The following is a 27,331-nucleotide window of genomic DNA, read 5'->3' as shown; positions in this document are numbered from 1 at the left end:
ACTGAATGTTTAGATAGTGATATGGAATAACAAGGACCCAATTAGCTAGTACTGTTTCTCACTCCTTACCTTAGTCAAGAGCCCATCCCACACAAAGGAAATAATAAGAAAATTATTTTGCCCGCACATCCATTCAAACCAAGTCACCGAAGACATTCACTTGAACAGAGTATATCCTTTATTGAAGAATAAGGAAGATGAACACACATTTCTTTTAGCATAAAAAACATTGACCAGGGTCAAGTAGCACATTGCTAGCTGAGTTGAGGCCCAGCATGGCTTATTAAGGCTGTTTGCTGAGAGAGCTTGTATTAAGTCACTGGGCTTACTTTAAAATTTTTTTTCCCTCTCTAACAAGTGCCAGACATGTGAGTCCATAATGAGTTTAATTAAAGTCAATGGCAGCCAATAATTCAAACCTTATAAATGTGAGAGCAAACAAGACTCTTAAGTCAAAACATGAAATATTCCATTTAAGTGGAAGTTTTAATCTTGTTTATAAAATAAAATTACCTCATATTATGGGCTAATAGAGTTCAAAGATCTGATTTCCAGTGCTGGATCTACCTCTTTGCTATTTGGAGAAAGTAAAAAATTTTAATAAGAGAAGAACTTTTTTGTAGCATCCAACAATATGCTTGTATATAATTGGTATTTAATACATATTTATTAAGCACATAAATGTGGTAAAATATACAGTTCTAAGAGAAGTAAGCAATAAGGACAATACAAAATGAAGATAACAAGCAGGTGCAAAGGAGAAAAGGCAGATGAAAAGAGATGGGGGAGAGATTTATTTCATTAACTCACGATCTTTGTAATTTTTATATAAAGCTGGATTGTTACCCCTTCCTAGAAAGATTTAATGTGAGTTACAATAAGGTTAAATATTATGAAGAATATATCACTTTTTCAGGATGTACTATTAGTTACCATGCACAATTAAAATATGTGGAAATGATTCATTTCCAAAACAAATGGATCAAGTCTATAAACGGATTTAAGGCTCTTGATGGTCATTTGTCGGTTCCCTCTCAAATTTGCCGTAGTTTAACACACTGAGGTTACTCTTTTAACAAAACAGATGTCTTACTATATGAAATGTGTAGCTACATGTTTGTATTATTTATGTGTCATATTAATTGAAAATTTTTATTGGATCCATTCTCATTTTCACCCAAATTATTTGGCTCTCATATTCTATTGAAATCTACTCTCCTAGTTGAGAAAAGTTTCAAGATTCAAATTACAATGAAGAAAACAAATCATATTAGCCATGCTGCTCACACCATCTTTATTTGGACTATAGTGGAAATTGTTAATAGGCTCCGGAAACCAATGTTCATAATCACCTTGTTTTATAAGAAACCGAAACATTTTGTTGAACATGTAAAATGAGAAGATAGAGCAGGCAATTAAATTTTTAATTGAGAGATTTGTATGTTTAAATTCTGACAAACCAAGCACTAAGCCTTTTTCTACCATTAAAAATGTTACTCTCCTGGGATAAAGAAATAAATGTTCGCTTTATTGAAGAGAACCAGACCTCAGTTTAATCTGCTTGAAAAATATGCGATTAAATGTCTGAATTTTGAAATGTTTAAATTTGGCTCCATGTCACAGAACTTTAAATACCTCTTTGATTACATATTGATGTTTTAAGGTAAATTTGTTATGTGTTGTTTATATACATGAATATTTGGAACACATTCTTCATATTCCATCATAAAAATATTTTACATAATTTTTGAATAATAAATGATGAACTATGATCCTCTTCATGCATAGTAAATGTTAAATGCTGCATTGTTTGCAGACATTAAGCCATAAGTGTTATTTGAGATCTTACAAAATCCTGACCCCTTTAAAAGCCAAACAGCACTACAACAGGCCTTCCCTAGCAACTGTATTCATAATGGCAATCTCCGACAGTCAGTCAAACTAAATAAACCATCAAGAATTCCAAGCCAGAAATGAGTTGTTGAGGGCTCCCGTTATCATGTCGGGACTGAGGTCATGGAGGAAACCGGAATGTTATTTTCACTAGTGCTGGCCTGCCAGTTAGTGCTGGAATTAGATTTTAGTGAAGGTGAACTTCACCATTGCTGATACTGGCAGAAATGCACTCAAAAATCCTGTAAGGGCATCAGAAAGGCCTGTGGATTACAAAGAGGTGAATCCACCCCTCTCCTCTTTCTCTATTTCTTGTCTTCGGTGTCTCCTATTGATCTAGAAAACCATTGTTGTATACCAGGGTTTATGATCCCCAATTTGTCTGCCAATGCTAGGATTCAAACTGAAACTTCCCGAGCTTGGAGTATCAGGGCACTGAAAGGGCATAAACCTTGGTGCACACTGGTTAAGTGGGAGAATCCTTAGCAACATACCTTTTGAAATGAGACAGTCAAAAGATGCTGTTCTTCACTTTTATAATGTAATGTTTTATTTTAATAGAAGGTTTAAAAAACATTGCTGCCTTATCACATTTTGAGTCAATAAAGCATCTTAGCAGGTGATAAAGGTATGCAGTGAAGGTGCTGATCCTTCCAAAACACGTGACTCCTGCTTCTCTCTGGAAGTGGCGTTATAGACTTGGGGATAGACAAGTGGAAAAAGTAAACTTCCACTATGAACAAAGAATTTTAAAAATGATTATGCACTCATACTTTTATTATATTTCCTTTTTTTCTGACAAAACAAACTGACTCAGTTACTCTGATTTTGTGTCAGCTGCTTTAATAAAAACTCAAAGAAAAAAGATAATCTACATTTATAAATGTCATTTGCTGTAACAACCATGTGTGATGCAGTTGCTATTAGACTACATAACTTAAGATAATGGTTTTATTTATGAATGCAAGAAGTGGCTATAGGATACTACAGCTGAAATATACATTTTTTTCTTTTATCAATTTGCCAAGGGAAAGAATATAGGGATGGTATTTAAAAATGCTGAAAGGACAAACGATAAAATGTTCACAACGGAAAAAAAAATAAAAATAAAAGCACTACAAAGTGCACAATAAAGAGTTCTGCATTTCACTTCTACAAGATCATTTGCGAAGTAGTGAGGCAGGTGCCAACAGCCTATATTTTCTTTGCACTCTAGATTGAACCCCAAGACACGATTATTTTTATAGAAATAAACCCTCACCCTGTGTCCTATGAATTCAGATTAATGATGGCCTTGCCTCATAGCTAGATTAGCTTTAGTAGTGCTTCCATATAATCTCATTGTATTATCAGAAATGCATTGTTTATCACAGTTCTAGATATTGCAAATACGGTGGACAAGACAGAGACTCTTTATTAGCATAATCATGAAGCAGAGAGAATTAGTATAATTAAGTTGCATCAGCATAGAATAAAAGTTTTTGAGAGAATGGGCTGAAGCTCTTGAGAACAAGGCTTGGTGAGTAGGAGTGGACCTATCCAGACAGCTGGATGCTCGGCCACAGGCACGAGCCTTTGTTTCACCTGCTGGGTTGGCAATAATAAGCCAACATAGTCTTGAAGGCTTGACGAGTTATAATATTTCATATTCCTATTTTAAAACAATATTTCAGAATTATTTATTACTTTCTATTGAGCTTGGTGGAAATAACCTTTGTCCTGGATTTTGAGCACTAACAGGCATTTTCATATCAGACTAACATCAACATTTGAAATATATCCCAAACCAAATATTCTCAAGATTAGAAACAGCAACCTGTTACATCATTTCCTCGAAAAATTATAGTCTGAGATGCAAAGGACCTTTTATAAACTGATTTTTGAAGGTCATATTTTTCAAAAAAAAAAAAAAAGACTAAAGAAATAAGGTGGTCTCCTTGATAAATGTCATTTTCTGTGTCTCTTCTCTCTCTTTGTCCAGAATGGTCAACAGTACACACAGAGGCTCTGATGTTCACATGGTTGTCTGATGCTCCTGGGCAATGCGTTAGCAGAGTTGACTGTTTTTTTGTGCACCATTTTAAAGGCTGTAAGTGCAGTTGCTGCCTGAATCCTACCACTGGCCTCTCTTTACTTCTAAGCAGTGGCCGATCAAGAATGCACACGAAGAATTCAATCACATGGGGCAAGGTGCAGGTCGGCTGTATTGCTTAATATAGGCAGCTGTCTAATAAAGCTGAACTAGAGAAGAGGCAGAATTTCCCTTCTGCCAAAATCAAGCCCTGCCCTACTAAATATCCAACATGGAAGAAGGAAAAGGACAGAGATACTCTGTTTGTTACAGCAAGTGTTCCAAAAGAGAGAAAGACAGTATAGCCTGTTTCCAGATGTGGGCATCAGTGTAAGCTGACCCAACTTAACTAAGATATGGCCAAACCAGAAAAGTTACTCTTCCTTCTGGAGAAGGAGTGAATAATTGGATAGAGAAAGGGAACAAAGCTTTTCCCCCAGCATTTATTGAAGGGACAAAGTGGGACATTGTTGGTGGACATTCTCTTGCTGTATGGGAACTCAAGAGCAACCAAGTAGTACACTTTCAACACATGAAAAGTTATGTAAACTCTTTGCATGTTTAAGAGTTAATTCTACCTTTCTTACTTGTATAGTTTAGCATAGGGTTCCATAAGAGGTAATGCCTCTAACCTGGCATTTCCCAGAGCACGTTCCATGAAACATAAGTTCTTTGTGATGTAATTTTAAAGCAAGTGGAGAGTCTAGTAACCAAGTGTGATGAATATTGAATCAAACAATATATTGAGTTAAACCATTTTCTTTACTGAAGGACTTCTCTACCTGTAATACGTGAATGTGGATTGTGAAAGTGTATTGTGAACATTTGAGAGGTGTATAGAATGTATTGTTTCCCAAAATTATTTGATCGCCATGTTCTATTTTTCCGGTATATCTCACAGGATTAATGTTCTTAAAAGTATCTTTTGCAAAGCATCGTACAAGTGGATATTCTTGCACTTCTCACTTCCAGAACACCTAGCCCACTGGGTGAAGATAGTTCAAAGAGAATGATAGCAGGCAAAAGTCAGAAAAAGCCAAACCCCTTTTGGGTCTGGAGCTGGATGGGTTGATGCTAGAAACCAAGGCTATGAACTGGAGCTCTAGATTTGAATTCAGTTTCACACTAGATGATTCAATAAGAGCAGATGATAAAGAAAATATGAATGATAATGCTTTTAGGGAGCATATTCTGTCCTAAATTGTCTCCAAATAATACCTTATACCTGGCATAGCTGACTCATTTATATTACTTGTTAGATGCCTGAAGGCATCTGTGTTTATAATGCCTCTCTTAGAAATTCTACAATGTGACCAAGAGGAAAGTTGAACTGCCTGGTCAGCTCTCGATCCATTCTAGGCTCTTAAGTCCACAGAATCAGCTATAACTGGGCTTGCCATGTGGACAACTGGGGATGGGAAAGGTGCTGGAGCTTATTTCACTAGATTCACATAATTATGAAGCATAGTCACAGTCAGTTTTGTTTCTAAGTGCTAAGGAGGAGCAAGGTTGGATATTAGTGCTTTTACTTTATCTATGACTGTTCCAACCCAGAGTTTTATCCCCCTCCTCTGCATTGGAATCCTAAACATGTATATGCTACTCATTTATACGTCTAACCAAAATGTTCATGTATCATTGCAGATTATTGAGTTTTGTAAATAGTTTGTGTTTTATCCTTTAATGTTTTTAACTAATTTTGGAGCAAAACCTAAAATGTGTTGTAAGTCTGTCTGCTTTAATGAATAGATCGATCAGAATCAAATATTTCTTAATACCTTGGGACAATTACATTGAATATCAATGATTAGATGCTGTCCTCTAATGCATCAAGTTCACAGAATGTGATGAAGCAGACGGGATTATCTCTACTCTAAGTCATCCGAGAAAGCAACAAGTTTTTATTTCTCTTATTATTTTTTCCTTCACCTCCCTTTTTTTGTTGTCAGGTTTTCAGTTGTCATTCTCACTGCTCTCAGTATGCCTGCATAATCTGTGGTAGACTGAAAATCAAATGACTACAACTGTTAGAATTTGTGTTACGTAGGAGTCAGTAGACTAGTATTGAACTACTTTTCTACAAGGCAACTACATGTATTTAGTATGTAGATTATGAAACTTCACTTTGGGCTGACCAAAGATATTTTTGTTTACTTCTGGGTTGTTGATTCTGTTTTGAGGTGAGAAAATGTTTCTCTACTTGTAGATAGATAGATAGATAGATAGATAGATAGATAGATAGATAGATAGATAGATACATAGATACATAGATACATAGATACATAGATACATAGATATAAAATATCCTAAATCCTTTAATTCAACTGTGAACTCTGTGAAGATAGATTATCTGATACTTAAAGAACATTCTACATAGTAGCACACATTAAGTGCTCAAAAAATGTCTGTTGGCTGAGTGATTCTGTAGTTCCCTCTTCCTTACCTGTACATAACAACTCTGTCAGATTGATTCTGACTTTGGCTAGAATCACAAGAAAAATTATTCTATTTGGAACAAACATTCTCATATACACATTATGGGTTAAATTGCATCCTCCCATAAATATGCTGCAGTCCTAACCCCCAATACCTCAGAATGTGACTTTATTTGTAAATAAGAACTTGGCAGATGTAGTTAAGGTGAGGTCATACTGGAGTAGGGTGGACCTTTAATCCAATGTAATGTTGTTCTTATAAAGAGCAGAAGACACACACAGCAAGAAGACAGCCATGTGGCAACAGAGACAGAGATGGAATGATGCATTTACAAGTCGAGGAACACCAAAAATTGCCATGATCACCAGAAGCTACCAAGAGCAGGGCTGGATTCTCCCCTCCAAGTTGTAGTACTGCCCCGTTGACACTGATTTGGGACTTATGGCCTCCAGAACTGTGAGACAATGAATTACAGTTGTTTTAAGCCACCCAGTTTGTGATACTGTGTTACAGCAGCCCTAGGAAACGAAAAGAATACAATACATTTTATTTTCTTTTCTTCTCACGTTTGGGGAGAAAAAAGGATAACGAAGTTGTTCATTACCTTACTCCCAGGTTGTTACCTGAGACTAAGCAGATATCCAGGTGATAGTTCATAAGATGATGACCCCCTCCAACTGTTGTCACAGCAGCAATGAAATCTTTACCAGTAGAGACCCAGTAAAGTAAAAAATAATAGCCACCTGTTGTGCCACAAATGTACTGGGAAAAATATAGATGGTTACAGGGATGTGGGGGGTGGGAGGTAATAGGAAAGTCTAGACTCTACAGTAATTACTTTGAAAATTGTCCAACAGCTTATTTAGTGAGAGCACTCAATATTTTCAGGCAATGGCCAAATAAGAACATTATAATAATAGAACATTCAATAATGTTAATTCTCAAGGGACACTTTCTTCTATTTGTGGGCAGGAGAGAAAGGAGGAAAAAGGGAGAAAGGAGAATGGAAGGTAGAAGGAAAGGAAAGAGAGAAAGAATGAAGAAAGAGAGAAAAGTAGACAGAGAGATAGATGGATAGATAGACAGATATAAAATATCTATTTATTTGACAGCCAAATAATTTGGGTGAAAATGAGAATGGATCCAATAAACGTTTTCAATTAATATGATACATAAATAATATAAACATGTAGCTACAGATTTCATATAGTAAAACATCTGTTTTGTTAAAAGAGTAATCTCAATGTGTTAAACTGCTGAGGAAATACCCCTAAGAAAACTACAACTACCAGGAATCATAGTAGCTACATTTTAGCGGGCAATTGTTATGTGCCTCAACTGCACTAAACAGTTTAAGTGCTTTATCCAATTTAATTAATATAAAAACACTGTAGTATAGTTATCACTTCTTCCCATTTTACCGGTGAGGAAAGTGAGTATCAAAGATATTTTGTCCCTTAACCCCAGTCACACAGCTCAATCAAGCCCAAGCTTGTCTGACTCTAAACATGTGGCTCTGTGTTGGCAGCTTACTAACTGTAGGCTCCAGAAAGCATGTTTCATTCCCTTTCTCAAAAAAGATCATCACTAAAAGAGAGAGAATTTGTCAAATTAGTAGATATTTATTGAACACTTTTGATATTCCAGACACTGTGGTAGACCCTATTAAAGATTCAGGAAAATATTTGACTATTCTGACGTCAAAAATTATGGTAGTTAAACAGTCTCCCCGATATAACACTTATCTCATTGTCAAAAACATTGAATGATTGCATATATGTTCAGTGTGTTCCTTGGCAACCCCTCCACCTCTCCCTTTTTTAAAATTTTGTTTGTGGATTCTCTGTCCAAAACCCAGAATGTCCAAAAGGCCAATTGTAGCAGCAATACCTCACTTGCATATGGAGAATCTCTTATACCTATTTATATAATTTATTTTACATTGTTATAGTATATTTAGAATTTTCTAACTTTAAAGTGATTTTCTCAGCCATTTGCCATCAGTAGCTCATAACATAAGCATGGAAGGAATATTATCACCCCTTATAAATGAGGAAATTAATACTCAGAAAGGAATTTGAATCCTTTTAAAGGAATATCCATCTATAGGAAGTTGCATTAGGAATCCTAAATAAATCTAAGCTCTTCTAAAGGAGAATATTTCCTACTCCCATTTTGCTTTTTAATGCCAAATGCTTTCCTTGAAGTTTTTCTCTTGCTTCATTTTAGGGTATTTTTTAAAGTCTCTGGGTCTAAGAAGCAATACAGAGCCATGTTGCTTAAAAAAAGCAATCAAGTCAAAAGTCCTACACAAAAGGGACACATTTCAGAGAAGCTACAAGTAAATATATTAGAGATTGAACTGCAACCACTCAATAGTATTTTTTTGTCAAGAAAACATTTTTTTACTAGAACTTAGTCAATACAAAAAGAAAAAGGCAGATTTTTTTCAGGGTCTCTCTGTTTGCATGTGAGTTAGAGAAAATACACAAGTCTAACAAACATCTGGGAAATGGTTATGTGGAGTGCTCGGGGTTTTTACCCCCTTCACATTTTGCCTGGAATTCATAACAGCGTCCTGTCTTCTAATGTGATTGGCTGCAACAGTTCCAGTAATTTAAAATACAAATAGTGCTGAGAAAGCATGGTAAGGATTGGCATGTTGTAGTTCTGGAAACACTGAACATTATGAATGATGTAGCGGTAAAAGGAAAGAAATATTGCCAGAAAATATTGATAGTGGATTGGATCTAAATTCACAGGAGAGGGATTGCCTGGCAGAAATATACAGTTCCCTATCCCTTTAACATTGCAGTTTTTTACCTTCATTTTCCTTTGGAAGAAAAAAAAAATGTTTCTTGCTGTTAATATATATCATCCCTTTTCACTATTTAGAAATTAACGTGATTTACACATGTTGAAGCTCTGCGGTTTAGAGCACACACTTTGGGTCAGACAGAATTGGGGTAAATCTCAAGCTCTCTACCCACCCTGGATTGGCTACTCTGTGAGTCTCAGTTTCCTAGTCTGTCAACTGGGTGAATACCAATACTTCTCTCATGTAGTAATCATGAGGAGTAAATGAGGTAATGCGTGTAAAAAAAAAACAGGCAGAATGCCTGCAACTGAATACTCTCAGTGAATGGTGGTTTGTATTTATTTTTGACTTTGCATTTCCTCAGCCTGGATGTGCTTGTCTAGATATTGGTAATCCAATGAGTCTAAAACAGTACCTCAAAATGTGGCTGAAATTTGGATAAAAGATCACTTTTTTAGCAATTATATACTGATTATCATGCATATTATATTATGCATTGTTCCAGCTAGTTTTAAGGAAGAAGGGCCAGATAGAAGTGACAGGATTAAAATAGTTCCTCTTCTTTTTTTGTGTGTGTTTAGCCTGTAGGATTTATAAGGAAAGTCAATAATGCAAATCAGGGTAATGGTGGTCTTTGGGGTACGTAGAAAAATGAATTAAATTTATCCACATCTTGGAAAACTCAAAGGCACCAAAAATAAGAAGAGAATTTTGGATGGATCAAAACTTATGCCAACAATTTGTGGAAGGGACGTACCCAATTCACTGGGAAGAAATGCAGGGGAAGGAGGAGGAAGATAAACAACTTTTGGGGTGTGCCCTCTTGTTTTTCCATGTCTTTTTCACACTTTATTTTCTCTGCCATTGCAGACTCAATTCAAAACTGGCTCTGAAGTAGAATGAAAACCAAGGATTTAATTTAGGAATTAGAGGGAGTTTTCAAATGTCAGAATGTCTCCCTTTGAATTTAGTTTTTGACATGAACAAATTTCTTAAAATAGGAAGGTAAGCCTTATGCGTCTAAGAAATAGAGAATAAAATAATCTGTGGTTGTTACCTTTCTCAGCTAAGAATAATTCCAAGGTATTAAAATCGATAGCTAGGATCTGTTTCTATTTTCTAGGAAAACTAAGATTCCCAAAAGATTATGATTACTTTTAAGCCAATTAAACAAACAGGATAAACTCCAAATTTATATTTCCTTTCATAGTTATAAATATGTTGAGAATAAGAAATAGAATGTATGTATGTAATTAGGTCATAAATATATCTAATAAGTCAATGGAAAGGAGAACAGACTTAGAACATAGAATAGCACTGAAGTTTGTGAAGTAATATTTCCTACCTCGTTCTTAGGTTATGCTGTCTAATAAGATTATATGAGTGCTATTCATCAAAATTGACAGATTTTTATGCTTTTTTCTTTCAGAAAATTAAATTTTATTCATATTCAAAGGGGCAGTTATTCAGCATTTTTCAGGTAGGAGGGATTAGGCACACTAAATGCTTTCTCCTTGCTGCAAAGCTAGGTCCCCAGGAAGGGGAGATATACCTAACCCCAATAGCCAGAGGGATATGGAGAAAGGGACAACATGTCAGAGATGGTGGCGTGAACACAAAACATCTGGATGCCAGGATTTTCATTGCAAGAATTCTACAGCTGCATCCTGGGGTCACCTTGAAATCTCTTTCCATACCTCATGCATAGGTAAAAATCAGGTTTTCCTTCTGCAACCTCTGAAAGCTGGCGGAGACATTTGAAAATGTGACAACTTAATATTCTTTCTCTCCCCCCTTTCCACTTCCACTTCCCTTCCCCAGTGTAAACACACATGCGTGCACACACACACACATACACACACACCAAAGAACAAGCCAGAAAAAATCCCAATGGTTTAAAAGGAAAGTAGATTAAAGAGCAAGTAATTCCTAGTTTTAAACTGTACCGTTATTTTAAAGATTGAATAGGCATGGCTGGCACATAATTTCCTGAGGCTGTAAAGCCAAATACTATAATAGTTTAATACTAGATCCTACTTGACTTAGATGCTATTTGTCCACATAAAAGTATCACCAATGACACCTTTGTTGGCCAGTTTCAGCACAACCACCAAGCTCTTAATGAGCATTTATTATTTATTTGACCTTCAGAGGTCTCAGGGTGCATGCACAGTTATAAAGTCATATGCATAAAACCATCTCTGCAATAAATTAAAATTAAACTAACCATGGCAGCAGTATTCTAGGAGCATAACTTTACTTACTTGGGTAGGCCAGGTGGAAGCAATGAGTTCTGCTCCATGTCCTGAAGGTCAGGAGAATTGGATTCTGTCAAACAAGGAAAGCAGGAAAACTGCAGAGTCCAGCAAGAATCACCCTCTAGCCTGTGGCCTGTCAGTAGCAGCATCTAAACAAGGGGCAATATCTACCCTGTTTGAGAAGCATCAGGCTAAAGTCCAAGCATATTAATGTGGGACTAAAAGGAGATTTTCGCTGAAGTGCCTTCATCCCTGCCTTGTGTACCTGCTCTATAATACAGGACAACTTTCTCCAGGGATATGCGTCTCTCCTCCACATACAAGACGTTTCCAGTGGAGCATATCAAAGATGATGTTTTCATCATTTGAACATCCTGACAGTGAAGAGCATCAAATCACCTTCCTCCACTTAATAAGGGCTCCTTCTCTGAAGAAAGAAAATGCCTTTTAAGACAAAAAAAAAACATAGAAATTAATTAAATGAGCCTTCTGTCATGTATGTACCACTAAATATGCAATTTAATGCTGAAACTGGACCCATATTACATATAATTGGATGGTCAAGTAGTCAACTGCAAGGTTAGCTTCTGTTCTAAAGGCAACCCCAAACCTCCTCTTTTGATTCTTGGAAGGAATTCGAGAGCCAAGTCACTCTACCTTATTTTGAGTTTATGTTGCCTTCAGGTGAACAGTAACAGGACCAACGGGATAAACCAGAAGTAGTTGACTTGCTGAAACACATAGTAATGCCCATTAAGGTAACAACAAGAGTCATTACAGCTCAGCACTTCCAACAGTTGTTGTAAAAATTAACACAAGCTTCAGAAAACAGTTTTCTCAGTGTTATGATTTTATTGACCACACAAGTGCTCAAACTAGTCAGATAGCTTAAGAAGAGACAAGGAAGCCTTCCCTGCTTAAGGTATTATTTTAAGCTGATGCTAAAGAGCTGTATATTTGGGTTTCCTATTCAATACAGCAAATGTGCTCAATTTTTTCAGAGATTATGAGGTTTTTTGTTGTTTCGTTTTAATGCAAGCAAAACAATGCTAATATTTATTTCCAATACTGTTAGTGTTTCCTCTACAGTGGCTAGAGTAGGGAAGTTACACAGGCACAAACTTCCAAGATGAATGGAAAAATTAAACTTAATTCTCCCTCACAGTTACTTTTCCTGTTTTTTCTTGTTTTTCTTTTTTTAAAATTTTTTGACATGGTCTGGCTCTGTCACCCAGGCTGGAGTGCAGTGGTGAGATCATAGCTCCTTGCGGCCTTGAACTCCTGGGCTCAAGCAATCCTCCTCCCTCTTTAGCCTCCTGAGTAGGTGAGACTGCAGGAGTGCACCACCATGCCTGGCTAATTTCTTTTTTTTTTTAATTTTTGGTAGAGATGAGGTCTCACTATGTTGCCCAGGCTGGTCTTGAACTCCTGACAATCCCCCCAACTCAGACTTTCAAAGTGCTGGATTATAGGTGTAAGCCAACACGCACAGTGTATAATTACATTTCTTTGCTTTTTTCCTCTTCCAAAGCTGCCTAAATATCACACTTGCTTTTTAAAGTTCCCTCCCAAGATCAATGCATAATTATCTAGTTCTCAAAAGCAAATGCAGAAATGTCCATCCAAAGCAGTCTGTGTAGGTAGAGCCTAGGAGAGAGACCATAAGAGGCACTACATTCTAGAAGAACCTTTCGTAGTGTCTTGCTTCTCTGAATTACTGAATTAATATATAAATTAAGAGCAGTTAGACTGCCACTTGAAAAGATTTGTGCCTCAATTTTAAAAAGACAGCAAATCTGAAGTCGTTACAGTAACTATAAAAAGTGGTGGCTCATCTTGACTATGCTAAAGACCCTCATTAATCCCTGCATTCTTGCCCTCCAGCTGCACTCCTCTTTCAGGAAGCCTTAGCTCCTCACACCTCTCCCCCTTCACCATGCTCAGTACTCCCTCTGCAACATTGCTCACATTCCCTTTCTGGAGGCACAGGCCAGACCTGTCCTCTTTCTGACCACTCATAACATCCTTATTTCTACCTTTGCTTTGGCACTTGATTATATTTTACTCAACATTTTATTATACACTGACTCTCACTTTTGTTTCTTTTATCACAAGCATGTAAGGAAAGGCGCAATATGTGTAGAAATCTCCCTGGTTTCCATAGAATGTCCAGTCAGTCAGCACTGAATTTGAACTCTTGACTGTGCCATTTGCTAGCTGTGTGACCTCAGACAAGGTACTTACTCATAAAATTGGGATCTTGATAACTGGCCTCAGTGGGTCATTAAATGAGATAATGCATGCAAGTCACTTGGCAGTGGGTTTGCATGTAGTAAAGATTAGAGGAACTGTGGTAGTGGTCGTTATCCAAGTCATCGAAGTTATTGTTACAATTATTAGAGACTGGGGCTTACATATGCTAGTACTTTGTATGATATTCAGCCTTTCTAAGCCTCGGTCTCTTCATCTATAAAATGAGAGAGTTGGACTAGATGATCCTAATTCTGGAAATCTCTGATCCTGTCATTGATTATATATAATCTAGTTGAAGGCAAGCCTTGTGTCATATTCCTCTTTTGCAGTCACCCTAGGATCTCGCACAGAGCACATGTACTCAGTAAATTATATAACTAAGCTAAAACCAGTGTTTTTTAAATTATACGTTTATTTGTATATCTGTGTATCTGTATATGCGTCTGTGTAAGAAATCTTCACCTGTAGAACATGAATAACTGTCCATGTGCACAATGTTTCCCAAGGTGTGGTAAATCAGGGACTCTTTTGGTTAGGAGACAACCAAGAGATTAATCCTCTAGAAGTCTAACACTCCCTCAGATAAATGAATATGGTTTGAGGTATACTAGTATGCCCTGGAGTTCCCTATTTTATCAGTGGGTAAAAGAGTGCTGGCTCTGAAGTCCCAGTCAGAGGGTTTCAGGGCACTCTCTTGCCCACCGGCAAGGGCCTGGAAGCTAGCCTGGTCTGGACCTCAGTCAGGACCCTAAAACTGGTGCTTCCTACTCGGATGAATCTTACTCAAACTGGCCTCCTTCGCGATCTGATGATTTTAGTGTTCAGATTTTGGAATGATGCCTGGTGATTCTGGAGGCAACCAGGAGGCTGGCCTCCTGGAGAGTTAGACTTACATCAGAGCCATTGTATTTTACTTAATAACTTTGTACTAATCTCATTTTTTTCTTTTTGCAAAAAAAAAAAAAAAAAAAAAGCAGTAAGAGAAAGTCTGAGAAGATCATAGCCATTTATTGCCATATTCTTAGTGTTGTTTTGGCCAAGAACATTTGTCTGCAAAGAAGCTCTTTGTTGCCTATGAGTGGGCCAGCTCCTGCTGTTTGTACCTCAGCTGAGGTGATGATTCTCTATGACATCACAACCCTCCCCACAGCAACGGAATGTGACCTCAGGTGCAGAAGAAGCAATGAGATTGATGAACTCTTAAGAGATAATGACTATACTCTCCTATTTAGCAAAAGAGAAGATAAATGCAATAACTGTCCCAAACATGCTATGCATGTATTGCAATTCAACCAAGTGGACTTAGCATTTTACACCACTTGTCCTATTTGTGTATTTGCTACATACATGTCCTTACTGTGCTGATTTTCTCTTCCACCTCCAGGTGGGATGGCTTTATATGCTTACAGAAAGTTTTTTGTTGTTGTTGTTGTTGTTGCTTACTTCCTATATGACATAAAGTCTTTCAAAAAAGCAAGTCCAAGATTTGTATACATTGTTGTTGATTATATACTAATGACTAGATATGTAACAATATTTTAAAGGTCAATAACGAGAACTTTGGCTATTTGGTAAACTCATTTACATATTAATATTGTAGTTCAAATGGTAAATACAAATGTTTGCCTGAGGGAACTGCTAAAACATATGAAAAACCTAGATATGCAAACACCAAAATGATTACATGTGAAGTCAGGGAGTTTCTGCATCATTGAATAAACTAACTTAAAGTATTGGCATCGTAACTCAGAAGGCATTACTGCTAATTGAACTATAAGTGAAAAATATCAGATTTTTAGATATTCATGTTCTCTAGAATAGATACGTAATAATGGGCTCCAATTACCTTCAATAGTTTCATTAAGTGCCATATTGAAACATTTTGGTTTCATTCATTTCAGCATTGATCCCTAAAGCTTTTTCTAGTATCGTTCACTTCCACATTCATTCTAAGAGCATTTTTCTATCCTCTACAGAGAATACAAAAAATTGAAAGTCATTTCCCTTGGGAAACTTGAGGAACAAGTTAAGACTTGAGGAAAGTCAAAATGCACAAATACACAAATGACAACTAGTAAACATAAATGGGCACAAGAATGTACACGTAAGGAATAATCAATATTTATTGATTGATCACAATGTGCCAGGTCCTGTGTTAGGAGCAATATCAGCATTGCTTTATTTAATCCTCACAACTCAAAAGGTGTTAAGGAGCATTTTTTCCAGTTGACAGGGACTAAGATATTTAATAATTTGTCCAAGGTTAATTCAAGGGTTGAGATTCAAACACAGATCAACTATGCCCAAAGGCCATACCTTTGAACACTCTGGGGGGAAATGGTTTAGCATTTGAATCAGCCTAGAATTTGAGGTCAGAGACATCAAATCCACTCTATACCATGAGCTGTGGGATCTTAGACAAATCACCTATCTCCCTTAAACCTTCAGTTCTTCTTAAAATAGAATAGGGTAGATGAACAAGTTTTGCAAGCCCTAAAACACTCTGCAAACATCATTTGCTAATATTTTCATTCCAGCCTGCATATATACATATGATGCAGGAATATTGTGTACTGTGTTATACTAATAAAAAGAGACTGCTTAAAAATGATTCATTTTGGAATCATATGAAATTACTAGTCAGGGGTTGATAAAGAAGTGTCAGGAGTTCATTTACTGCTTAGAACACTACAGCCAGAGTCTCATCTTCTATATGGAAATATAAGACTCAATATTTACAATGAAATTATAGTATACTATTACTAAGTCTAGATTCATTTATGCTATCCTAATCACCAGCACTAACCCACCAGTGGAGACATTTTTAAAAAACAAGAATTTGTTATTAGAGCAGTTAGAAAGATATTGGTAATGATTATGTCAATACGTAGTTCATGTCAAAACAGCTAAATGAGAGGGCAAGAGGCTTACAGAAAGAAACAGATGATTTTTTTCTTCCAGTAGATCTGCAGTTTTCTAGCATTTCATAAGTATTCTGACACATAAAAAGCTCATTGCTCAGATTGTATGAGAGAATTGGGCATATTTAAACCCTTTTAAATCATTTTGTTGTTGTCGTTGTGCTTCCCTGAGAGGACTTTTAGTGGTAAAAAGACAACTCATATGTCAAGCCAGACAGTAAATTGATACCTGATGTCACTTTCATTTATACCACCCTTACTAGTATAGTTTTAATCTAATTGACTTTTATTCCCATCATAATAATACTTCAAAAACATTAATCAGTGTTGTTTCACTTTAAGCATATTTAAAATTTCCCTAAACTTAAGAAGTTAACATTATTTCAATAATTAATACCATTGTTATTCTTCAGCCTAATTAGTTATCTAAAAGGGGAGCTGTATTGTTTTAATATGAAATTCGACCTATTACCCTAATGAATATTTTTCTAAAACTATTGTTGAAACATTTTTTAAAGAAAGATAATGAATTTCAGAAATAATTTCATTGGAACATAATCACCATTTGGATTTCCTAGTTTTAGATTAGCCAGTGGTAGTTTATCAACTTAAAATTTACTTTTTAAAATTTTTTTAAAAAAAGGGTGGGCTTACATATGGATTTTTTTCCCCAACTCCTACTTGCCTCAGGATATGAGCATTTCTAAAGCTGAAACAAATCAACATAGTTTTAAACTACTATATAAAATAAAAATGAGAAAAATCTTGGAAAGAAAAACAATGAGCAATGTAAGAATCTGACGTGTTAGGAGGTTTATTTTTTTAAAAAATACTGAAGTATGTGCCAGTGTCTCAGTGTCATTTGTCACATTTTGGACTACATTGAGATAAGCTACACTAATAAGAAGAAATCAGCTTTTTATATTATGACATACTCACAGAGCTTTGTGGAGGAGGCCTTTCATTGTATTTTTCATCTCTTCCCACTCACTCAATGTACATAAAACAGGCTTGTTGGCAGAAAAGGAAGGGGACAAATCTAGTCTAGAGTAATCACCAAAGCATTTTCTGAAATAAAGCTGAGAATCCAGGGTCAAATTCTCTCAACTTTAGATAGTAGAGCCTGGTAGAGGCAATTGTTTCATGCTTTCTATTAGCATCTATGATCCAAGTTGTGCAGTGATACCATTCCCATCTATGTTAATCCACAGAACACATTACATTAAACAAAAAAGTAAAAATACTTTCAGACTTCTTTTTATTTTTCATGTATTTGGTTTTTAACCTTATTTGAGTCTAAGTAAAATGGAACAATGTCAGAAATCTCCTGGGCCTAAAAGGCTGAAACCAATATGAAGCAAAGGGATGAGCATATATAAGTTCAACTGGCACTGATCTGGATAGGGAGTCGTTCTGAATAATTTATACACAGAATTTCACTTTGGAACTGAAGTAGTCTAGATTAGCTGTCTATAATGCCTAAATTCACCAAAAAATTTCTTCACTCTCCTCTTCTCTTGGGTAGTATAGATGTGGTGTACAAATTGCCCTCCTGCTTTCTGCCCAGTGGAGATAGCATGAAGGTTTTTCCTTTTCCATTATAGGAAACAAATAATTTTGATGTGGTAGAACTCATTATTAACCTCTTGTGAGCAGCTTAGTGGCAAGAACTTCTGATGCCCAAACTTAATCTTGATGTTCTCTTCCTCAGAACTGCAATTAGCGATACAAAAGTTAACTCGACTCCTGAAAAGTCAAAGAAAAAAGAAAGGCTCACAACTGTCATTTAAATAGTACAGTGCAATTCACAGAACACTTTCTTAGCCAGTGTCACATTTCATTTGCACAATAACTCTGTGAGATACATAAACAAATACCTAACATTATATAATTTATTACTTCAATTCACATCATATACATGATGAAACAAGTTCAGAGAGGTTAAGTAATTTATGCGTGGTCACCAAAACCCATACCATTTCTCTTGTGTCTTGCCACCTGAGACAGAACCCTATGTGTTTCTTAGAAAAAAAAATCCCAGTAATAAAATACTACATCCTGACTGTGATAGAAAGATCAAGAGAGTAAGAGATACAGGATCTATATTCATCCTTCTCAAAGTATCTTCACCTTCAGTATATTGGAGTACTGTCTATTATTTGACAAGCCCCGAAGTGTACTAATGTTCTCTCCAGGTATGATTCAAGCCCAATAGCTGCATTTAAAATGTCATTGATTTCTAGGCACTAATACTCAAAAATGATACACAGCCCAGGTTTCTGGCATTCCATATGACCATCTGCTAGCATGGCGTGGTGCCCATTCACAAGGTAATAAGACAATTTAAGGAGCACACAGATGCCAAGCATTCCAAGCCTTAGAGTAATAACCTGCAAAATAAAGCAAGCAGCTTTTCTTTTTCTACAGTGAGCAGATCCGTCTAAGTCAAAACGTACCAAATCATACCTTGCATCTATTCCATTAGGGGAGATCATTAGGGGAGATCACGTTAGTTGACATGTTGACATAGGGTAGCAAATACAGAGAAGAAACTGCTGTTACTGGCTCAAACCCTTGACGCATTTCTGTTTATAGGTTACGAAGAGGAATTAAGGTACGATCCTCTAGAATAAAATCCTGGCATTTTAACCTAAGCTCAAAGACAGGCATCTGCCATGGAGGAAGTGAATGTTAGGTGGAAATGCCCAAATGCATTTTCCAATGTTAGGAAGCTTCATACCTTTATTTACTTGTGATCAATCAAATCTCCAGTAGCATGTGGCTCAGACAAACAAGAAGGTTCAACTGTTGAGACAGGATTGCATTTTCTGTAGATGTAGATATGGTACCCCTATTGACTCATCTGGCTCAGAATATAACAAAGAAGATGGTGAACACATGTTCTCCTCTGAATCCTAGCAAGCATCTTTTGACTAGAGCTGTTTACATGTTGCCTCACTGGAGACACATGATTCAGTCATTGTTCCTTCACAATAGGCGTTTTATGCTTATATTTGAGTTGTTTCAAGAGTAAGAGTAGTAAGAAGAGATGCTAAGGTAAGGTTAAAGAAGAAAAACCGAAGAAGAAATTAGAAGGCAAGGAAAAGAAAAAGGTGAAAAAAAATTGACAATATAAATATGTTAATAATGATCCTACAACATTAATTCTTATAGCTAATTGCATAATAATTCTAGAAAAAACTTCATTTTGATATTAATGAAGAAATATGTCTATTTGCTTAATATTTGTTCCTGAAAAAGACATAGTTTTTTCTCTCTTTCACCTATTTATAAAAACACATACATTCTGGAAAACAATATGGCTGTATATATATTTGTTTTTCATGGATAAGTATATACACTTATGTATATACAAATATGTTATGAAAAACTACATGACCAGGTGCGGTGGTATGCAACTTTAGTCCCAGTTAATTGAGAGACAGAGGCAGAAAGATTGCTTGCACCCAGGAGGAGTACAAGCCTATAGAGTGTGACGCTCATGCCTGTAAATAGCCACTGCGCTACATCTTGGGCAATATAGCGAGACTCCATCTCTAAAAAGAAACAAGATCAAAAACCTACATAAACATAGCTCTGTGTACAGACACATTAGAGCGAGACTCCGTCTCTAAAAAGAAACAAGATCAAAAACCTACATAAACATAGCTCTGTGTACAGACACATTAGAAACCAAAATCCACATTGTAGTAAAATCCTAGTGAATAGTATTTAGTAGGCGGCCATTTATATATAGGATATGTTCTTTCTTCGAAGCTTAAAAAGAAGGAAATTAAGTGTAAGATGTTTCATAATAAAGCATTATGAGAATATATAAAGGTGTGAATGTGTATAAACTTATATTTTTAATAAAGTTGATATGTCTAATAGAATATGATGGTCCTCATGGTAAACTAAATTTAGTTACATTGCTGAAAGTATTATTTATTTATTGGTTTACAATTCATTCATCAAAAATGTATTGAACACCTATAATATTCATAAGTAAGTCCTCATCCTCAAGGAATAATAGTTGTAACTATAGCAATATAAATTTGCTTTATTTTTAATCTTTAATTACTTTATTTTAATCTTTTATTCAAGAGATTTAATGAGTATCTACTGTGGGTCAGGAATTGTTTTGGAATCCAATGATGTAATTAAAAAAAATCATTTCAGTCCTCAAGGTGTTTGAAGGGTGAGGTAAGATAGAAACTAGGAAATATACTAATATACAGTGTTTTATGGCAATGTGGGGGAGCACAAGTCATAAAAAAGACAACGCCTTTGTATTTGGTGATTTGTGAAGATTTCATGGGGTAATTTCTAAGCTGTTTCCTTGACACTTGGAGGACCACTGATATTTTTTTCAGAATTATATATGCATCTGTGTGTGTTGGAGTAAAAAGGGGTTATACTCTGAGAGGTCCAAAGATCATCACATAGGTGATCTCCATCTCCAGCAGCTGTGGAATCCATGACTAGCTATGGATGAGGGCAGATTAAAGGGTGTAGATATCAAAGCAGATAATAATGAGAAAACAGAGTTTCAAAACCAATTATGAAATGCCCTGATAAAAGATAAAATGTTGAAATCAGTAGGTCTCTTCATGATGGCCAGATGCATGTTATAGTTCTGTATACCCTGTAGCTATTTATTAAAAGAGGGACAAAAAGATCATGAGAGAAAAGTAAGAGATTAAAAGAAGAGCCATCAAGACAAGGAAGGTCTCCATAAAGAAAGACAGGCTTAGCTATGACTAAAAGTGTTGCTGGGTGTAAGACTATGGAGGATACATCTGTATTCAACTTAGGGCAAGAGAGCATCAAGCTTCAGGAAGGAGAGATTATGATTGTTTTACTTGCTTTCAGATAATGGATTCTCTCACTTCTTTTCTTTTCTTTTCTTTTCCTTTTCTTTCTCTCTCTCTCTCTCTCTGTCACATCTATATAGATATCCATTCATATATCCATACAGGAAAGAAGGAAGGAAGGAAGGAAGGAAGGAAGGAAGGAAGGAAGGAAGGAATGAAGGAAGGAAGGAAGATACCCCAAGTATAAATGGATTCAAGCTACTTGGAATTTGGTAAGTGTGATTCTCACTTGAGGGTGAGGTGGTCTAGACCTATGTATGCCACAGGGGAGAAGCAGTCAAACTTAAGTCTGATAAAGAATCATCACAGGTCATGTTAAAAGTAGATTCCAGTATTATCCTCAAAGATTCTGATTCATTTGGTCTGGAAAAGGATCCTGTAACCTCTCCAGATTAATCTAAAATATAGGGTTGAGACCACACTTTGGGAGATGTTGCCTTAAAAAATGTAAACATCCCTTCCAATGTTATTATTTATCTGCAAGGATTAAGTTCTATAATTCCACTTCATTTTGATGGAGAAAGAGTAATTTCCATTTTTATAAAGCATATTAAAGTTACCAAATATCTTATAAACAATCTTTGAATATGTATATTATATTTGAATACATTATATATACATATGTAATTCTGCTTCAATTTTAACCTCACCCTGAATTAATTCCACATTGCATATTGTTATTTTTTGAACAGGATGACTATGATTTAAGAGAATGTCAGTTTTAGGGAGAAAAGGGAAAAGAAAGTAGAAGAAGGAACAGAAAAACCATCTATGAAAGAAGTCTAAGTCCCCCTCAAGGTTATCATTTTTAGTTTAACCAAAGAAACAAAAGTGAAAACCTAATACTCAAAATTTGGGTGGCTGAGGCTGGTGGATCACTTGAGCCCAGGAGTTTGAGACCAGCCAGGGCAACATGGCAAAACCCAGTCTCTACCAAAATAAAATACGAAAATTAGCCAGGCATAGGGGTGCGTGCCTGTAGTCCCAGCTACTTGGGAGGCTGAGGTGAGTGGATCACATGAGCCTGGGTCAAGCCTGCAGTGAGCCGAGATAACACCACTGCACTCCAGCCTGGGTGACAGAGGGAGGTCCTATCTCAAAAAACAAACAAACAAACAAAACTTAACAAAAAATAAAAAATAAAAAAATTACATATTTTGAATCATAGCCCAAACCAAGAATAAAATATTAAATAATAGACCTTTGGTCTTTGTGTTCCCTCACCCTCATCAACTTAATAAGAGGTTGACATTTTTGTAAAAAGGTAGTCAAGATCTACCAGTTAAACTGAACAATAAACAGGAACTCTATTGCACCACCATGTTTCAGCTTGGCTTTACAGGATGAGTGAGTAACTTCAGATCTGATTAGGATGGGAAATTTTGCCTGGACAGGTCTGAAAAGTATTGAGCAGTTTCCTCACCATCATCACACTAATTCTAGGTATGAACAAACTAGAGTGAAGCTCAGTAAAGCAAAAGGACCACTAGAAGTGAGAGGGGCAGGTGCACTGCATAATAAGAAGAGCAAGGACTTTGCAGCAAGATAGAACTGGGTAGAATTCCTACCTCTACAACTTACTAGATTTCTGTCCTTACTGCAAGCTATCTATCCTCTTTGAGACTCAGTTTCCTTACCTGAAAATTGAGATGATAAGTTTTTCCTCAAAATTGTGTGAAATAAATTAGGTAAAAAGCCCACTCAATGGATGACCCACAACAAATTTTAGTTTTCTCATCCATAAAGATTACTTTTAGGATGTTGCAAATAGAAACACCTAAATAATCAGCAGAAAATGGAAAACTCATAATGGAGATGTTTGTTGTTATGTTCAATACTGCTCTTCAACTGAACTATCTTTCAACAATTGGTTCTAAATATTATGCAGGCAAAATGTGTGAGAGCAATTAGTACTTGGTTCTTTTAGGATTTGATATGTTTCTCTCTAAAGATTTTTTTCAATCCCACGGGCTATTATGGTAGGTTAATAGTATCATATTTTGAGATATTAACTGATATTTCTTTCCCTGGACATCCCCTGCATTTTCTGTGCATCTATTACCGTGACCATATCAGTCCATATGGAATCATCTTCCAGGGGAGGATTTAAATGGCTAAGGAAAAAGAGTCAAAATCTCAACTTTGAGTTCTATTCATAAAGACAAATAACTTTAAAAAACAAGAAAAGAAGTACAAAGGATACAGAGAGAAAACTGTTTGAAAATGAAAAATTAAAAGCCCTAAGGATGTAAAGCACAGTTTATACCAAAAATAACGCTGTTGGAAAGAATAAAGGATAAAGTAAAAGATGATTTTTGGAATACAGAGAAAAGTGAAACAACTCAGAAACAGTCACATACCACATGTTCTCACATATCAGTAGGAGTTAAATAATGTGTACAGACGGATGTAGACTGTGGAATAATAGATATTGGAGACTCAGAAGGCTGGGAGGGTTGGGAGGCGAGTGAGGGCTGAAAAAATGACTTAATGGGTACAATGTACACTATTTGAGTGATTGTTACACCTAAAGCCCAGACTTTACAACTATGTAATATATCCATGTAACATAACTGCAACTGTACCCCTTAAGTTTATGGTTTTTTTAAAGAAAAGGAAAAAAATCTCATTCAGATTGGAGTTATGAAAACAAATAGGAGACAGTGGTGGAAGGAGAGACTTGGACACAAAGGAGAGAGGAAGAATAGGGCTTAGCCATAAGTATGGGTTGCCCTCTTCCCCATCCTCTCTTTTTAAAGAAGCCTGTGTTAATTATAATGCCACTTGGGAATAGAAACAATGAGTTAGTAAAATGCCTTCAGGATTAGATCTGATGACAGATTCTCTGAGGTCAGACACCGAGCATGGTGTGGAAAAATATCCAAAAGATTATGAAGCTCCTAAGAGGGATGCAGAAAGGCTGAAAGAATTTCACTGGACTAGGATAAACATGCATTCGTATCCACGGGACACGCTGACTGGATGCATTTTGGATCATACAAGCTGAAGACCCACATGGTAGGACCATGGATACCTACTGCACATGTATCTGAGACAGAAGTTCAAGCGCCATGCCTGAGCCAAGTGAGTTACACCTCAGTGAAGACAGAATATGGCTGTGAACCACAAGCCTTCTTGTCAAAAACAGTATCTAGAGTACCCATCAGAAGAAAAGAATGGTAGGAGGAGATTCCACAATTAACTGAATGTGTCTCCAAAGGAGACTGAGAACTAAAAAAAAAAAAAAACTGAGAGGACCTTGAACTATCTAGGTTTCTGTTTTGACTACTAACAGCTGCTGGAGAGCTAAAGTTGGTGTCTATATTTTGTTGTCCTCAGATTCTCTATTCATTGTGACACATAGCCAACAACAATCTTGTGGAATATTATAATGACAAGAGTAGATATAATGCATGTTTAACTATGGCAAACATCAAGGATGCTTCTGTGATAGATGGAAGGGAGAATAAGGAAAGAAAGTTATTATTGCTCTGGCAGAAGAAGTACAAATAGCCTTCATTAAACAAGGGCTGACATGAGCATGCTGTGCAACTGTGTAGCTTTAAGCAGTATAGTTATGGTAATTAAAAGAATGATTTCTATTTTTAAAACAATATTTATAGGTAGATGTTTATTAAAGTTGAAGCCATGTTTCTATACATACATTTTAAATTATTCATGATTTATATGACTCTCCTCCTGTACCTCCTCCTCTTCGTCCTTTCCTTCTAGAAGGTAAACATTGGCAATGGCCCTATAAAAATGATTTGAAGTGAAAGCTGCCATAATTTTTTATCACTGTCTTGTCAATACAGTGATGTGACATTTTATAAGTTTAAGTTCAGTATCATCACAGGTAAAGTTAAGTCTTTATTTAAAATTTCCAGAATCAATAACTGAACTTGGTAACATGGCCCAATATTTCACTTCCTTTCTGGTGCAACATTGCCTATACCGTATCCTTTCTGCTGCATTTTAAAATATTATTTCTTATCTCCAAGGAGCTAAAAATGGCTAGCTGGAGTATCAGGAAATACCTTGCTTTTCCCTCTTTAGCTGTTTCTTCTTCAGGTAGACTTAACTCCATTCATTCATTTAGTCATTCAACAATGTTTATTGTGTCTACCATATATGCCAGTTCAAATGATTTATTATTTTAATTTTTTGAAAGTTTATGTTGAAATATTTATTTTACTATTATATGTGGCCAGAGTCTCTATGATTTGCTTAAATTGGAAGCATTTAAACACTTTAATCAATTTTGAGAGTAATAGTTTCCACATCCCAAGGTCCTGATTGCTTCTGAAATGAGGGGCTCATAGCTATGCTATGAGCCACTGAAACATGCAAAGTAGGTTCTCAAAATTAAGATATAAATTAGATTATTAAAAAAACTCAGAGCTAGACAGTGTGCTAAAAAGTATTACGAGTATTCTGATAGGCTCTATTTGTTACTCAGATACAAGTTGAATGGTACAATCATTTTAATGGTGTGGTGCAACAGTTCCAGAGGGTACCATTCACAACAACCATGGTAAAAATGGAATTCCTGGTATTATGCATAATAATGATTCTACACAGCCATTCTACAAACTCCACCACTACCACTTCCACCACCTCTGTCCCTTCTTTCTTCAAATATATTTGTGTGCTTATCAATAGGTGATCCCTTTCCCGGTATTCATCAGGCCAGTCTTGGTGGTCTCACTCCCCTTGCCATCACAGTTTAAAAATGTGACCCAACAAGGGTGAGAATAAATCCCCTGATGGCTTCTGGATAATGGTTTCCCTTACAAAAAAAGAGACATAGAGCAAGACAACACTCCTCTTCTTCCATTGGATGTAGTCTTGTCTCATGTGATGTTTGAAGCTGTTGCACCCATAATGTGGAGTAAAAATCACCAAAATATTCAAGATAGTAGAAAAGAAACCCAGGAACTTCCCTACCCATATATTTTTATTGAGAGATAATAAACCCCTTAGTTCTTGAGCTACTGTTAGTTTCTCCTTCTCTTACTTGCAACCAAAAGCATCCTTAATGAAAGCCATGAATTTGGCTACTGCATTTATGAGTATGGAAATGAAAAAGAATTTTGTTGCTTCTCGTCATATCTTCTGACCAGAAAGTACAAAATGAAACAAAACAAATCCAACCTTCTGGTGTTTCCACCAGTCTCACTATGGGACTGCAAGTCACTGCCTCTTGGTTTACAAAGGACATAATTAACATTTGGTGTTTACCAGTTGTTTTGGGGAGGTGGAGAAACAATAGTAAATAAATTAACTTGGTTTTTAAAAATTAATTGGCTGTGATACTTGGGAGATCAGAATATAGTATGGACTCCTAAAACACAGTTGATCCACTTGGTAATTCTATGTGGATCTAGGGATTTATTTTTCTGTACCTGTATAACTGCCTTTCTCAATACCTGAGGCTCTCTTCACCTCTCTTTACCCAGATAGTTGGAAATCTGATTGTTCTGAGTATGACACCTGTGCGTATGACTCCACATGGGAAAAAAAAGATAATATTTAGAAACTGCAGCCAGATTTCTCAGAGGTGATACAGCCCAGACCTTGTCACTTTTGGAAATGATAATAATAAACACACTCGAAGCAGGGCACTTATTTTTATTTATTTATTTCATAATTTCAACTTTCATTTTAGATTCAGGAGCTACATGTGCAGGTTTGTTACATGGTTATATTTCGTGATGCTGAGGCTTGGGATACAAATGATGCTGTCACCCAGGGAGTGAGCATAGTCCCTAACATTTAGTTTTTCAACCTTGCCCCTTTCCCGTCCT

This window comes from Pan paniscus, chromosome 13 (genome assembly GCF_029289425.2).
Source record: "Pan paniscus chromosome 13, NHGRI_mPanPan1-v2.0_pri, whole genome shotgun sequence".
NCBI lineage: Eukaryota > Metazoa > Chordata > Mammalia > Primates > Hominidae > Pan > Pan paniscus.
Note: the sequence above shows the minus strand (reverse complement) of the source record.